Here is a 15914-nt window from a genome sequence, read left to right on the forward strand (position 1 = left end):
AATGTCGATGTGTGATTTAGAAGACTCGCTCCACCTTCGTACAGTGCCTGCTTTGCCTAAGCCCACGGCGGTTGAAGCCATGTTCACAATACCGTTGTCATACCAGCGCACAAGAACAATGTCGCCATTTTCTGAAACCTTCTCATCAGAACTTCCCCTTCCTTCCTTCTTTAATTCTTTCTCAGTTTTCATAGAGCAACCACACAATCTATTTGCCCTGATTGTGCCGCTTGCCAAAATTCCCATTTCTTTGAGCTCAAGAAACAGCTTCACCGATGAGAAGTAGTTATCCATGAATACTTTCATGTTCTTCCCTTTTGGCAACTTCTCAACAAGCCGCATTACAATAGAGCCGCCAAGTCCAAGATGTGAGTGCTGAATGCTGACACCAGCGCCCTTGCCCTGATAAAATTCAAAATCATGGGCTACGCCATCAGAGCTGCATCGCACGAATACCTTCACGCCTTCAGGGTTTGGTTTCCCTTTAACAAATTGCTTTGCAGGGACCCGCCCGGTGAAAGCAATCATTTGCTCGTCAATGCTGCATTGCTCCAAGGGCTCCAACTCCACGCATCGCTGCCTGAGTGTCTCGATAAGAGGTCGCACCTTCCAGAACTTGTCCTGGGCGTTAATATCTCGTGGTGCATTCGAGTCAGTGATGTGGAGAGCAGCCCTGAGCTTAAAAAATCGCTTTGCACTCATAGAGTCAGCAATAGTTGGAATGCGCGTTGATTTTTCCCAATACATCCGCACTCGTGGGAACTTTAGCACTCCCATAATCATCAAAATTCCCAGAAAGACACTTATTTCTTCAGGTGTAGCTCCGAGCTCTAGTCCATTGCTTTGCAGATAATACATGTTTGTGTATCTTGCAAAGTCTTCAATGAGGGATGTGGTGATATATCTTGAAAAGTACGCCATCGGATTTCGTGGCAACAAGCCTCCTCCTTGTGGGTTGTATTCGCAGTTTGCATTATTTGGAACAAACCTCCCCTTCACCCACTTCACAGAAAACTTGGCACTTCGTGTTTTGTGTTCGGCATCTTTGCTGTTATCCCGCAAAGTGCTGGGTGCCGCTACCACAACTGAAGGTGAAGGTCTTCCAGCATTTGGATCCTAGATGATAAATTACAGAATTAGTCAATCAGTACAACATTTACCAATGTTCATGTTACCTTGTTTTCACCTTGCCATTCCTCTGTTTCATCATCGGAGAGGTCGGCGTCGGAGACATCTCCATTGGAGATTTTTCTAAGCAATGTTTCAGCGCTCGAATCCTCCAACTTTCTCCTAGTGGATGCATGGTTTTGAACACCTGCGTGGAATGAGCCAATCTGGCGCTGTCTGAGAGCAAAACAACAGAGCATCGAGGATAGAATGCGGCTCTTTGATATTGTTATGAGCCACCGTTCTCTGCGCACAAGAAGCACGAGGACAACACGAACCACCTCAATGGCTTCTTACTCGAGCGAGCGCGCGTGCCTCGTTTTCTTGTTCCTTGTCCTCGTTTTTCTCGTGCGCACAGAACGGTGTCTCGTAACAATATTTTCGGCACTAAGGCGCCGTGTCCACGTTTGTGGACGCGCAATTCTGAGAGCCCACCGAAGCATTCCTTCTTTGCCTACGGTAATGAAACCCAGCATGCCCCTTCTACATTACCTTACTGGCATATTTCATATGACAAATTCCGTTTTTCAAGACCATTTGGAAAGAGAGCACGCGAAAATAAGATCAACTTACTCGCCCCGCCGTAAAACGTGGAGACGTCCATCTTGACTTCTTGTTTACAAAGACATTTCGATGTACCTGCAACAGATGGTGCCACATACTTGACAGGGAGGGGCCAGTTGTTTTGTGCGCCAAATTCAAAGGTGGGAACACGCCTTGCGAGCAAGCTACGAGGACATTTGGGTCGCGTCCACATATGTGGACGCAGCGCCTGAAGGGGATATAAATCAAAGCTCTCTCATGTTCTCCTTCGAGAAGCCAGCTTCCCCGTTTTGCTGCGCTGGCCCGTCGAGCCACAGTTATGACGTACTTGCCGAGAACGACGTCCATTGGTCCGTCTCGCTCACGGGAGAAGCTAGGATGGGCGCACACCACTAATTATGTCCACCGCTCGCTGCTGCACACTTTTCTCTCGCCCATTTCGTTCGCGCACGCAGAGTACCACCATCACCTCCCCCCTGCTCCGAGTCCGTTCTGTGTGCTGCGCCGTTTCTACAGCCTTCCTTCTTTCGCGCAACCTGAAGCTTTCACTCCGACGTGATCTCTCGTTTTCTCTTTTAGGAGAGAGGTTCGGCGACTCGGCCCAACATCAACGAGACAGCAGAAGCGAAGAAAAAGAAACGTACGCGAGTGACGTTCTCTACAAGAGACCCTACCTCCCGCCAAATGCGGAGGAGGAAGGGAAATAGACCTCTCCTCGGGTACGTCACGCGATGCGAGTGACGTCACGGTGGTGACGTTTCCGGTTGGCGCCGCAGATGCCGATGGGCAAAACAGTTGCCTGAATGCATGCGATTGCATAGAGATTCGCTGCGCGAGCAACAAAAACCATTGCGGGCATTTGGACCTTTGCCTCTACCCTGAATCGTAATGCCTACGAGCTGCTGTGTAGTGGGATGCACCAACCGTGCCAAGAAAGGCTCTGGTATACGCTTTTTTCGTTTTTCACGGGACGAAAATCTGAAAGTGGGTGCAAGCAATGCACTGAGATAAATGGAAGCCAACACCCACAGACCGGATCTGCGGAGCCTACTTCATCTCTGGTAAGAATTCGTTTCTTTTAAATGATTATTTCTTGAAGAGCATGTAAGAAGATGATCATCACTGAAGTTTTTCTCGTCTTACCACCAATGCAGGCGCCTCGTCCTCGTTGCCAGACCACCCAGACAGGGTGCCCAGCGTTTTCTCATTTAAGAAAAGGAGCTCCAATGCAGATGTGAAGTGTGACCATTTTGAGCGGAGATTGAAACGAAAACGCCATTTAGGTACTGACGTCTATCATTACTAATGCTCTCCGCCGTTTCTTGCACACACCAGTTCACAAGCGGTAGCTGGATGGTAACTTTGTGTGAATAGAGTACAAAAATGGCATTTAATGTGTATTCACACAGCATCCCACTCAGTTTCAACTCGAGCACGTGGTATGCGCTCTTCGAAATGCCATTGCATTTGTCCGCTTCATCGCAGCAAAGTAGCATTTTCGTGCAGGCACGAGGAGCTGCTGCTACGGTGCGCGGCTGCGACAGACCAAGTGTCATTTCGAAAACCGCATGCGACGCGCTTATGTGTTGAGTGCACGTCCGTGCACCACAGTGCAACGTGTCCTTAATAACTGAAGGTAATTTATAAATTTCTTGGAGGAGTGTGTTGGGTGTGGATGGCGACCACGCTCGTATCAGAGATGCCTTGAGCTTTCTGTTGAAAAATAAAGGGGTAGTAAGGTACCCCTCCCCCGTTCCCTTAATAAAACAAAATCATATGAGCACCTTTCCTCCCTTCTTCCTCCGTTTAATCCTGCCTCTGCTTAAGAATATGCAAATTTTTCCAGTACTCAAGCAGTCTGCATTGACTTCATTTTCCCTATTGCCTTTGTACTGCACAAATATTTAATAATATCTAGAAAGGACTGCTACAACAAATATTTCCATTTCAGGGAAGTTACTGTGCATTGATGATGGCATCATATAATCGAGACATTTTTGCATTTAGTGAATAAAATTAGACCTCCTTTTCTCATTGAATTTATCCCTTGTAAGCACGATGACGTGTAAAAGTATTCAGGTAGAGAGGCTGGAGTGTGCCTCCACATATCTATATTTTTTACCTATTATTACGGACACTGGGCATTTGGAGTTTGTATCAGCTGATCACCATGACCTCATTAAGGAAGGTAATCTGAGCACTTAGCTGCAAATATGCTGGCTGACATGCAGTGTGCTACCATTTTGATAGGAAGGTACAGCAAGCATCTGAAGCTAAACATAGTGTTGCACTTGTTAACTTCCCCTTTTGTGTTAGGCTGACATGTAAAAAAATGAGATTAGAGCTGCTGTATAATGCATATGCATGTCTGACCAGTGAAAACTAACTTATATTACAGACACTAGGTGCATTGCTTATACCTCAACTGAGCGACATGACCTGAGTAATGAAGGTAAGCCTCCAGCGCATGAATCAAGCTGCACAATATGCTGGTTAAGTGCAGCATGGTGAAGTTTTGTTGGTTACAAGATACTGCAAACACTGGAAACTAAATTCTATCTTGCACTTGATGAACTGCCGGTTGTAAGCATTTAGCTAAAGTGTTTGAAAATGTAATTAGAGCTGCTGAACAATGCCTACACATACTCGTGTGATCACTAAAAATTTTACACATTACAGGCAACAGTTCCTCGATGCCAACCTCATCTGGGGACCATGATCATGATACCATAGGTAAGATGCCAAACCTAAGCTTAGCTACATAATTTGCAGGTTAAATTAAGGCTTGTTGCCATTTTTAATCTAAGGAAGAGCAAACTCCTGGAAGGTGTACGCGGTGTTGCATTTGTTAGATTTGCCGCTTTTTAGTGTCACGTCGACATGTAAAGTATGCAGGTCAAGCTGCTGTGGCAAGACTGTGCATGCCTGTATGAGCACTTAGTACTGTATTTTAACTCTTGTACAGACAGTAGGCACTTGGACTTTGCATCAGCTGATCCCCATGACCTCACTATGAAAGGTAAGCTTTGAGCACTTGTCACCTTAAGAAGGTACAGCAAACAGTTGGAAGCTTAACATGGTGTTGCACTTGTTAACTTCCCTCTTGTGTCAGGCCGACAAGTCAAAAGATGAAAGCAGAGATACTAAACCATGGATATATATATATATATATATATATATATATATATATATATATATATATATATATATATATATATATATATATATATACATGGTTCAGTACCTCTAGTGTCTAACTACTGAAAGTTTGGTAGGTTAGTGGTTAAGTGGGCTCATCCTGACCACCACTGTCTCATTTTGCTGGAGGCTAAATTATTTGACTTGGTGTACACTGCAGTGTCAGTGCCTGCTAAGGAATCCTAGCTGGTTGAGATGATGTAGTGTACTACACTTTATCGTCTTCATAGCTTAAGTCACTTTGCGACGTTAAACCCCATAAGCATCGAATTCTTATTACAGATGCTGGGCACATGGAGCACACCTCGACCGAGTGCCATGACCTCAGTATTGAAGGTAAGCTGTTAACGCTTTAACTGAGCTGTACAAAATACTGGTTGAAGTGCGGTGTGCTGCGATATTGGCTGCAAGCTACAATAAGCACTTGTAGATAATCATGGTGTTGCACTTATTAAATTTGCTTCTTGATGCGTATATGAAATGAGAGCTGCTGAAGCAAGCCTCCAGATAACTGTCCGAATACTTTCATTGCAGACGAGCCATTAGTGCCAACCACGACTGCAGATCAGGTACTTTTCAAGATGTGAATTAAGTGTAGCTTGTGCTCTGAGTTTGTGCATCTTGTTCATTTTAGTGCTTATATTTGTCAGGATTAATATGTTCCTAAGATTTTGTCTTGCACCTAAGCTTTTGCATTTTTGCACTGAATTCACTCAAATTTTGTTGCAGCAAGATTATAATAAAAGTGAACATGAAGAGTAACTTCTACAGTCCATATAGGTAATACACACTTCATACTTATACATTTATTTGCAGTTTCAATGACATGCTGCTGCCGCTACCACTGCACTTCTGGATTTGGCTACAGCACAGCTGCACATCACAGGTAGTACACCAGATATTTGTTTAGCAAGGCAGCAGACTTGCACCCAACTCTTGGGAGGATTGAGCTAGTGAAAAGATGGAATTAAAGGTATTAATACATTAACAAGAACAGCAGACAAACCATAGATATCTTTTCGCTTTTAGATGTGCAGTTAAGCCTTAGCACAACAACAGCATTTGAAGCATTGGTACAAACACAGAATTTAATCATTTCAGTGTAATTAATATGGGTGCTTCCGTGCAGTACAGGAGTGAGATAAACCTATCAGCCTGCACCTTCTTATACGCGCTACATGGTCCAAATTTAATTGCATTACAGTAGAATCTCGATGCTACGATTACGGCTGGTACGAATTTTAAGAATGCTTTGAACGGACTACATTGTATAGATTACGTTAAGATTCGGGGTGATACGAACGTGCAGACCAGTCGCGCATGCGAGTGGACCGGCGCGGCTGGCCTCAAGAGGGTAACATAACCGACGCGGCCGCCACTAACTCCTCTCCCCCCCCCCCCCCCCCCGCGAATGATATGAACAAACGTACAAATGCACAAAGCCACCGAGCAGCTCAGCGCAAGAGCTCACAGGGGGAGAGGGTACCCACCGCAGCCGCTGCCTCTCCTCTCCAACGCCCCTCACCCCACTAGCCACCCTACCCCCACCTCCCTTTCATAGCAAACCGACGAGCACTAGACAAGGACGGCCAATGCGAGGCACGTGTCCAGTCGTGTACATCACTTATTCGCTGGCAGCTCATTGGTCTATCGGAAAGTTGTCTCACCGGCTGTTCCCAGGAGGCCTGTGACGCTGGCTGCCGCTGCAGTAGTTCTCCGGTTCGCCGCTTCTTTCTGTCGTTCGCTGTGACGTGAACTGCCCAAATGTTAGAAAGACGCAAGCGTTCGCTGCTGCCGAAACGTCGCGGAAGCATAAAGCCCTTTCTTTTAAGGAAAAGCTTGAAGTGCTGAAGAGGGTCAATGAAAACCCTAAGAAGCGTGTCGACTTAGCAAACGAGCTAGGGTCGGCACCATCGACGCTCTGCACCATTGTTGGGCAGTGAGATGTCATCTTGAAGAATGTGCAGCACTTCGGTGCGAACGTGAAGCAGGCTAAAACAGCGACCCATGTCAAGTTGGAAGAGGTTCTGCTGACGGTTCTGCGAAGTTACAGCGGCCGGCGTCAACGCGGACGGCAAGGTGCTACGTGAAAAAGCTGACACCGTCGCGCTTTCGCTTGGAATTGAAAATTTCCAAGCGTTTGGGGGATGGCTGCACCAGTTTAAGGAGCGGCACGGACTTGTCTACTGGACCATCTCAGGTGAAGGCAAGAAAGTGGACCAGTCAGCTGTAGATGAGTGGCTGAACACTCTGCCGGTGCTGATTTCGGAGTACGCGCCACGCAACATATTTAATGTTGACGAGGCGGGCCTCTTTTTCAACATTCAACCGAAAGAAGTTTGTGCGTAAAAGGCCAGGCATGCCAGGGCGGCCAGAAAAGCAAGGAGAGAGTAACAGTACTCTTTTGCTGCAACTCGGATGGATCCGAGAAACTCCAGCTTACCGTCATCGGTAAGTCGAAGAAACTGAGGTGTTTCCGATTGGCGGAGCGTTTGCCTGTCTTTTACAAAGGTAACCAAAAGGCGTGGATAACGAGATTTTTTCCGCGAGTTCTTGACAAGCCTTGATCGGAAAATGGCGTCAAGAAACCGTAAAATTTCGCTTTTCGTGGACCAGTGCTCTGCCCACCCAAAGAAAATGACATTCAATAACGTGAAAGTCAGGTTCCTACCGGCGAACACTACCAGCTACCTTCAGCCACTGGACGCTGGGATAATTAGAAATGTGAAACATCATTTCAAAGGACTTCTAATAAGGCGTCTGCTGGCGAAAATTGACCGTAAAGAAGCAAACTTGCGGATCAGTCTATTAGATGCTTTGCACTTTCTAGCAATGTCGTGGGATAGTGTAACTTCAGACACAATCTCGAACTGTTCTAGAAAGCGCGGATTTGCTATCGGACTTGCTGCTGCTTCGGCAGGAGATTGTCAAGAGCCAGATGAAGACCTCACAATTGATGGCTGGGACAATCTGGAAACTGAAGCTTCGGCTCGGGACTTCGTTACCGCGGACGAGAACGTCGCGACCTGTGGGCTGAGGTCTATTGAAGACTTGGTCAACGAAGCAAATGATTGCGAAAGTGAGCATGACAGCGATGGCGATGCTGACGACGAGTATGATCAGCCGCCGTCAACGGCAGATACTCTTCACGCTTTGGACGTTCTGTGCCGCACTGTAAATGCCGGCAGCGTGAGCGACGAAACCGCGGCACGATTTTATGCCTTTCAGGCGGAGCTTGTCCGTGACATCAACAGCAAAAAAGTGCAGACAAGCATTACGGACTTTTGCGGCCGCAAGTAGTTCGCCATAATAAAGTTTGATTCATTTTCAATTCATTCCCATGTGGAAGTTGTCTTGTTTTGGATCATACGAATTCGGGATGATACAAATATTTTGCGTGCTCCCTTGGAACTCGTATCATCGAGATTCTACTGTAATATTTTTACTGCATGCTTATCTGAACAGCTAAGTCATGCTCATGTTTGGGAATTTTATACGCTGTCTAAGGTATTCAATTGGCATGCCATAAACAACATGGCAATGCGACTAATATAGTAAGCAATAGCCGGATATAACTGAAGGAAAATGCATTTCCCTCATGGGCCCTCACCAGCCAAAGGCGTCGACAGGCTTTCATGGTGTCTCTGCTAATCCTTTGGGCATGCTGCATGGCATTGCAAGAGGTGGTAGATGACAAGGGAACAGCATGGTTAGATTAATCACATTGTAATAAAAATTGCTTGACGTTATTAGCGGCAGGGGGGTCTATCGAGGGGCATCACCACTTCATATGTGAGTTGCGTCCACCTATAGTGAGATATAACTGTGAGAGCTACCTTTGCATCAGGTTTTTTTACTTTTCACACAGTTTACTTCGTCTAAATTTCTCACATTTTGTAGCACTGAAGCAGTTAAGCGGTGAATTCGGCTGGCTTGTATTCCATTGATAGTGGTGCAGCGCACCAGCAAAACACAGACAAAAAATGGTCTGTGTGCTTTCCTGGTGCACTTCTTCATGACTAAGTAAAACAAGCATGTTGTGTAAACAAAGTAAAGCAAGCCAGTGGCTAGTTTGAAACTGCTAGCTCTTTTTTCCTTTTCAGAAGTTACAGCTCGGCCCTCAAGTTTAAATGTGCATGGACCAGAGCACAGCTTAAGCATGAACCTGCATTCACACCTGCAAGACAAGTACCTAAGAAAATGTTTGGAGGTATATGAATTAAAGAGGCAGCTAGACATAATGGCTCAAGCAATGGCATCACTCCAAGAGCAAAACGCCACGCTAAAGGAAGGGCTACCGCCTGCCCTATGGGGATACCACATTATTGCTGGTTGTTTGGAGAAAATTAACTATTACACAGGGTTGCCCAATGAGGGAGCATTTCTATGGGTAGTAGGCCTCTTCAAGAATGCAGCCCACGGGCTAAGGAAAGAACATATTATCCCAGAAGACCATGTGTTGCTTGTACTGATGAGATTGCGCCTGGATTTACACCTCTGCTTTCTCGCAGATCTGTTTGGCATTGAGAAAAATGCTATTTCCAAATTGTTTAAAGTTGGAATAACATTACTGGTGACCAAGCTCAAGGGCCTCATTGTGTGGCTGGATGAAGAGTCCTTCCACACATGGAGCCAGCATTGTTCAGAGAGAAAGCTTTCAGACGTGGCAGGGTAATTATAGATGGCACGAAAATTCGCCTTGAAAAGGCAAGTGCCACAACTGCTCAAAGTGCCACATGGTCTCCATTCAAGAACTCGAACACTTTGAAGTTTCTTGTTGGAATAACTCCAAATGGATTGATTTCCTATGTGTCTGACTGCTGGGGTGGAAAGATAAGTGATAAACAGCTCACTCTGGTCCAATTTCACAACAAAGACAATGGGGATGATGTGATGGCAGACCGCGGCTTCAACGTTGGCCAAGAGCTAGCAACTCTTGGTGTGGGACTAGTTGTGCCAGCCTACACCAAAGGAACGCGGCAGCTGTCAGAAAGAGAAGTGACAAACTCACGCGAGATATCTCGCCGCCGCATAAGAGTCTAACAGGTCATCGGCCGAATGAAAAGGCTTTGAATTTTAAGAAATGTTGTACCTTATTTTATGAAGGACTATCTTGATGACATCATTGTCCCCACTGCTGCACTAACAAATTTATTGCCAAGCTTTAATTAGCACTAGGTGGTGAGTTACTAGATGGCAACATTTCCTAGTGCCATGTCTCCACTGTCCAACTGAGCTGCTGTTCATTTTTCCTTGCTCATTTCAGCTACTAGAAAAAATCTAAATAGTCATAAATAAATGAACTAATGAATTTACAAGTGGGCATGTAGTGGAAAGAATAAAGTGGTTTGAATACGCAACAATGCACTTCTGCTGTACATGCTACGATGACTGGTGAGCAAATATACCAATCTTTATAAGAACCTAAAAATAGCACAACTGTAGGCATCAAGATATGCGAAAATTGCCAATGTACAGCAAAACAAATTACAAACAATTTGTATAAGAACACATGCAAAAACAAATACTGCACTGTATCAGAAGCTTGCATCACTTTGTTTCAGCATGAAAAACATTGCATGATGTTAGATATGCATAACAAAAACTAAATTATGATTTATAAATTATATTGCACTGGCATAGTTTCATACTGCTTGCAAATGACAAGAAATTTTGGTGTATTCATACATATAAAATATATGTCAAAGTGCAAAAATTAGTAGTACATACTATGATATTGCACAATTCGAACAACTTCAGCAATGTTTACTTCGACCCCATTGAAAAAAAAAAAAAGAGGTGGGTGTTTCTCCAAGCCCCTGCCGCAATGCAAGGAGACCCCCTCCCACCACTGGGTGAAACCCTGCCAACCCCAAGCATGTTTCACATGCTACTGCTCGCCTAAGACTGCTAGAAAATTTATTTCATCTTGCAGCTTCAATTAAATGATGGCTGTGGCATTTACATCAAGCAAGGCATAAAAAAGTGCAATATAACTGCCCGTCCTGCCTATCTGTCAGATTATAATGCAGTTTTTTTCGTGCCTGACACGACCTGAACATAAACTACAAGTGACGCACTATTAAGCTGATAAAAACAAAACAGCTAGGAATTAAGTGTGTATGTTTCTTTAAACTTGTGAAGCACATGTCTGTTCATAATGTTACCTTCTTAAGGATCTGCTTGCTTTCTTGTGAACAGCTGTGGAAGCATGCTCCTGAAAAAGTGCTCCAAAGCTGGCATGTGTTGATCAAGAAAATCCTCATCTCTTTGGATGCACACAACAAAGCCTTTTTTAGTCCAACAGACAAAGTCACAGTATGTAACATTGGCACATGCCATCTCTGCTTGGACTTGATACATGTAATCATGGGTTTCTTTAAGCTGCAGATTTTCATTCAGATAAAAGCTCTTGTGACTGACTTCATTAGGAAGAGAGTCTGTATTTGTATGGGCATTTTATCTCAAGAACTCCTACTCCACAAGTGCAGCTGACTAAGCCATCAGGGCTGGCTGCAAGGTACTGACATTTTTTTGCTATGTACAAGCCAGTGGCAGAGCACTGAAACTCAGTATGGTGCTGCTGTTGATAAGCTACATATTGTTCCTGTCTGATCTTCATGACCAATTCCATACCTCATAGCAACAGGTTTCCTTCCACGTGACTCATATGCCACAAGCGGTCACATTGCCATGCCCCTTGCGAGACGTGCTGCAGAGGTAGCACTCTTGCACTTGACAACTTTTGCAAAGACCGAACCAGTGATACTGCCCACACCTCTGTACCACTCGAGACAGTCACACTGTAGCTGTGTTGCAGCTTCCACCTCGGCAATTTGCTCAGGGGTCATGGATGTTCCCACAGTATTGATTGTATCTTCCCTCTCCTGGTTACTTCGACTCTTCCATGAGCTGTCGTAGAGCTCAATGAAACTTCGTGGCATGCTCTCAGCTTGATAGCTTTCACAGCTTGCTTGCTGTTTCTCAGCATATTTAGAGTATGCTGTAAATATGGCTGCATGTGGCAGAACAGCTTGCAACGAGTCAAGCATATCGGGGTACTTGGCCTGTGGGGCTGGGCGCTCCATTCGTTTGCACTTCATGCCTTGTGATGCTTTCCCATGATTGTGCTTAACAACAAAAAGATCATGGATGCAACAGGGCTCCACCTTTAATAGAAAATTACAGAAAAGAAAAAACTCATCGCAAACATGGGCTAGTTACAAAGCACACTTCATAACTTGGGCCCTTGCAGCCTATAGTATTGTATAAACAAACAAATATAGGATGTAGTTAAATAATTATTTGGCATCATCTTCAGCCAAACTGCCGCAGAAAGGCATTTTTCATATACATCACATTAACCCTGTCCTGCGACAGCTGCAGCCACTTTAGCCGCAAACTTGCTCATTATGATTTGTTCTAGAATTCAGCTAGTTTATCATTCACTGAACTTAGTACACTATCAGGTGATTTACATAAAACCGATTGACTGCAGGTTGTTTTGTATCCAGAGAATGAGGGGCTTTGAGAAGGAAAGCTGTAACTCATTCTTTACTTTCTTTGTTAACATTTTTTCGTGTTTCCTCAAAAAGGGTGCTCAACTCAACCTCTGTTGAGCTCATATATATGCAGCTCATCTCAATGGCAAGTAACAACTAGTAAGGTATGTTGTCAGTGAGTTTAAGCTAAAACTAAGGTAATGAAGATCAAGTAGTTAGAGGGAATAAAAAATTGTTACGTGCACTTTCCCGAAACTTGTTCTACTCACAAAGCTGTGAAGTAGTGGACCGAGTGAGTCCAGATGAAACGAGAATTTAATGCAGCCACATGCGTGCAAAGTTCTCCTAACCTAAAAGATAAATGTTTATTACTGTTAAATGTCAAGCATTACAAAAGCGCACACACTTTGAAACTTGTAGATTACCAATCGAGCTATTGCAGCAACTAAATTGCCAGAACTTCATGCACAGGGATGGTAGAGGGTGATAAACATTTTAATTGTAGCAAACTGGTATCATAGTACGACTTACAAGTGTGAAGGCGACTTGTAAGCTTAAAGGCTAGATAGGCAGCGTCTGAAGTGTTCAGGCGGCATATGGGTTGTGAGGCACGTCGCATAGCACAGAACCAGAGCATTTTGGCCATCTAAGGCCCCTTAAGAGTCCTGACACTGCACGACACACGATTGCGCTTTCAACTTTGGCCCCATCGATAAGTGGCCGCCGCTGCAACCGCGGCCGGGATCGAACCAGTGCCGTCGAAAACTGTATAACACGATCAAAACATGCAAGATCCTATGCTCTGCATATTTTTGTGCCGATTTCACACGTGAAGGATATATTCTGCATATTATATATTATGCACTTCCAATCTGCCGCATGCATTCATATTCCTGCCTATAAAAGTGACCACTATTGCTCGACGTCACACCGAACACAACTTACCCGGCCATGCATGTGCAGTGGGCTGCCTGTACGGTTCCGTCCTCGTGCAAAAGCGTCCAGGCTTCATATAGTTCGCCAGTGGTCCTCTGCGATGGCGCCACTTTAGCTTTTAAAAAGCGGCACTTTAAGCCAGCGTCGGCAATGAAAACTTGGCGCACATGCCCTTCCGCTGCAAGAACGTAGGCCTTTAATGAGCGATAGGACTTCAAGCTATCCGTGGTGTAGCTAGGGCCGGGCGTCTGAACAAGGTACACGTATATGTCGCCAAAACGAACATTTGGCCACAATTTGGGGTCCTTTTTCCAGTCTCAAAACGAAGGGGTCGGGGTATTGGTCCCCGTCAACAACTAACTTTTCAACATACCGCCGGCGAGCGATTTCAGGCAATAACATCGCGTACTCGGACAGCTCCATCGGTTTAGAACACACAGGAACGCATTGGAGGCAGTAGAGACAAGTGATGGGCCTTGGTTGAGACCATGGTGTAAGAAATAACAGACACAAGCGCGCAACGCCGCATTCAGTACGGCCGCGGCCGAGAAAAACGAACGGTTTTGCCCATCGCCGCTGCATCGGAGAGCGCTGCAGTCGCCGCACGTGCGTTCCGTGACGTCACGTTGTTTACTCGAGGGCGAGGTCTATTTGGCTTACGGAGGCTAGACGACCGAGCAGGAGAGTGAAGAACCTCTGAGAGGGAACGGAAGGAGAGGGAAGCGCCAAATCGGTTGATTAGTATGGCTGTAACTCTGTTATTAATTACTCTTTTCAAAAACTTGTGGCCTTGCGTTGTGGGGACGAAGCCTCACAGCCACCGCGGAAAAAAATTAGACCGGAGGGTGGACAGTGGGCCTTTAAGAGCTTCAGAATGCCCACATATTTGAATACCTTGCTGTATTGGTTGCAAGAGCAGTTCAGTCGAAGCGGAAATGTCAGCGGCAGAAGACCGCCATCACGCGGGCCGCGGATGTGCTGCAGCGACATGGACTGTCATGCATCCAGTGCAGTGAGGCCGTGCCTGGCCCGGGCTTGCGCCCTACACCAGTGGACAATAAAGTTCTCTCTCAGCGGTAGCCTGTGTGTGCGCCGGTCACGTGATCGCGCTGAGGAATGGACTTTGGTGCCAAGTGAAAGCAGTGATTAAAGACAGCGAAGCAATGCAGATTCGGCAATCACGATGCAAAGCCCCTAAAACTTCGGAGAAGCTTTACCGCCATGACCTTAATGTCAAGGAAGGTCTTCGAGAAGTGCCTCTAGTATCCGAAGAAATGGAGATCCAGACTTTGGAGGTCCACGTAGAGGCACGTCGTCACCGTTTGGCACTGTGTGTTTCTTATGCGATAGCCTGTGTCAAAACCTCGGCAGTCGAGATCAAATTCAGCATTGCGAAGTAAGGAAATGGCTGGCTTTTTTTTTTCGCAAAAATTCACTGTTAAGATCGAAGAGGACTTGCAGTGAATCTTCAGTCTTGTACATATCCACTCGAGCATGCAGCTGAGACTGGTTGTGAGCAAAGGTGAGGACACTTGTACAGCACCTTGGCACCATACAACCGGCAGGTGCAGTGAACTAAGATATATTGCGGGTATATTTCCATTTCATTTTGCGCCAACTGTCTGTCATCTTCAATGAATGATGTTGCCCCCCATCTGTAGACCAATTTTGCAGCGAGTACTTTTGATTGCCTAATTAACCTAATGATTTTAATAGGCATGGCTCAGTATCATAACGAGTCTGTCGATGTTGGTGCATAGGGGCGAAAAGAGCGAGGTCGAAAAAAAATTAAGAGTTCAACGCTGCTGAACCAAATATTGAGCGAAAGCATTAGCTGCAGGTGACCAAGCGTTCTCTTTCTTCTTCCTCAGCCCACATATAAAGCCCCGCTTTAACCAAGCCATATGAACGTGCCTTAGTGGCCTATAGGGGTAATGTGAAGGCCAGGGTCCTAGGAGGCTGATTCTGACAACTGTCCCATGTGAAACGAGAGACCCAAGTTGGCAGCTCCTGCCAACTGAGCCGCGGCTCCGACCGCGCCACGCCGACCGCTTGAGTTGGGAGCCCATCTCGTTTTTGTGTCGTGTGGTGATGTCACATGGGTAAGATGTGGCTACCGCCGCGCTATGCCGACCGCTTGAGTTGGTAGCCCAGCTCTCAATGTAGTGTCACGTAGGGTGTGACATCACAGCATCACGTGGGTAAGATGTACATGGCTACCGCCGCGCTACGCTGAAGGCTCGAAACCTAGAGTAGTATTGCTTTCGCAAAAATTAGAGCACTGCAGAATACATTGGAGTAATGCGAAAGCACGGATGCTGCTGTTGGTTGCTTCTAGTAGCTTAATTCACTTCTGGTTTGCCTATTTTAGTCTTTGGTACTTTCAAATTGCACGCCAATCCCTTCCTATGCCCTTTTTCGGCTCTACTTCTGGTTGCGTGATGCACATCCTCTACATTACATTCACTTCTTGTTTACCCCTTTTAGTGTTCGGTACTTTCAAATTGCGCGCCAATTCCTTCCTCTGATCGGCTCTACTTCCGGTTGCGCGACGTCGCATCTTGACGT

The 15914-nt window shown here is 45.7% G+C and overlaps 1 long non-coding RNA gene across 1 annotated transcript; it reads left to right on the forward strand.

The window, feature by feature from the left end:
* Positions 1–4679: 4679 nt before the first annotated feature.
* On the forward strand, positions 4680–9358 carry LOC146203993 (uncharacterized). Its single transcript, XR_014703940.1, has 4 exons — positions 4680–4729; positions 5191–5244; positions 5725–5794; positions 9012–9358. It is a non-coding gene; the product is annotated as an uncharacterized LOC146203993 (long non-coding RNA).
* Positions 9359–15914: the final 6556 nt, after the last annotated feature.

The sequence above is a fragment of the Amblyomma maculatum genome, chromosome 1 (assembly GCF_055883805.1).
Source record: "Amblyomma maculatum isolate TAMU_Amacu chromosome 1, ASM5588380v1, whole genome shotgun sequence".
NCBI classification, from domain to species: Eukaryota; Metazoa; Arthropoda; class Arachnida; order Ixodida; family Ixodidae; genus Amblyomma; species Amblyomma maculatum.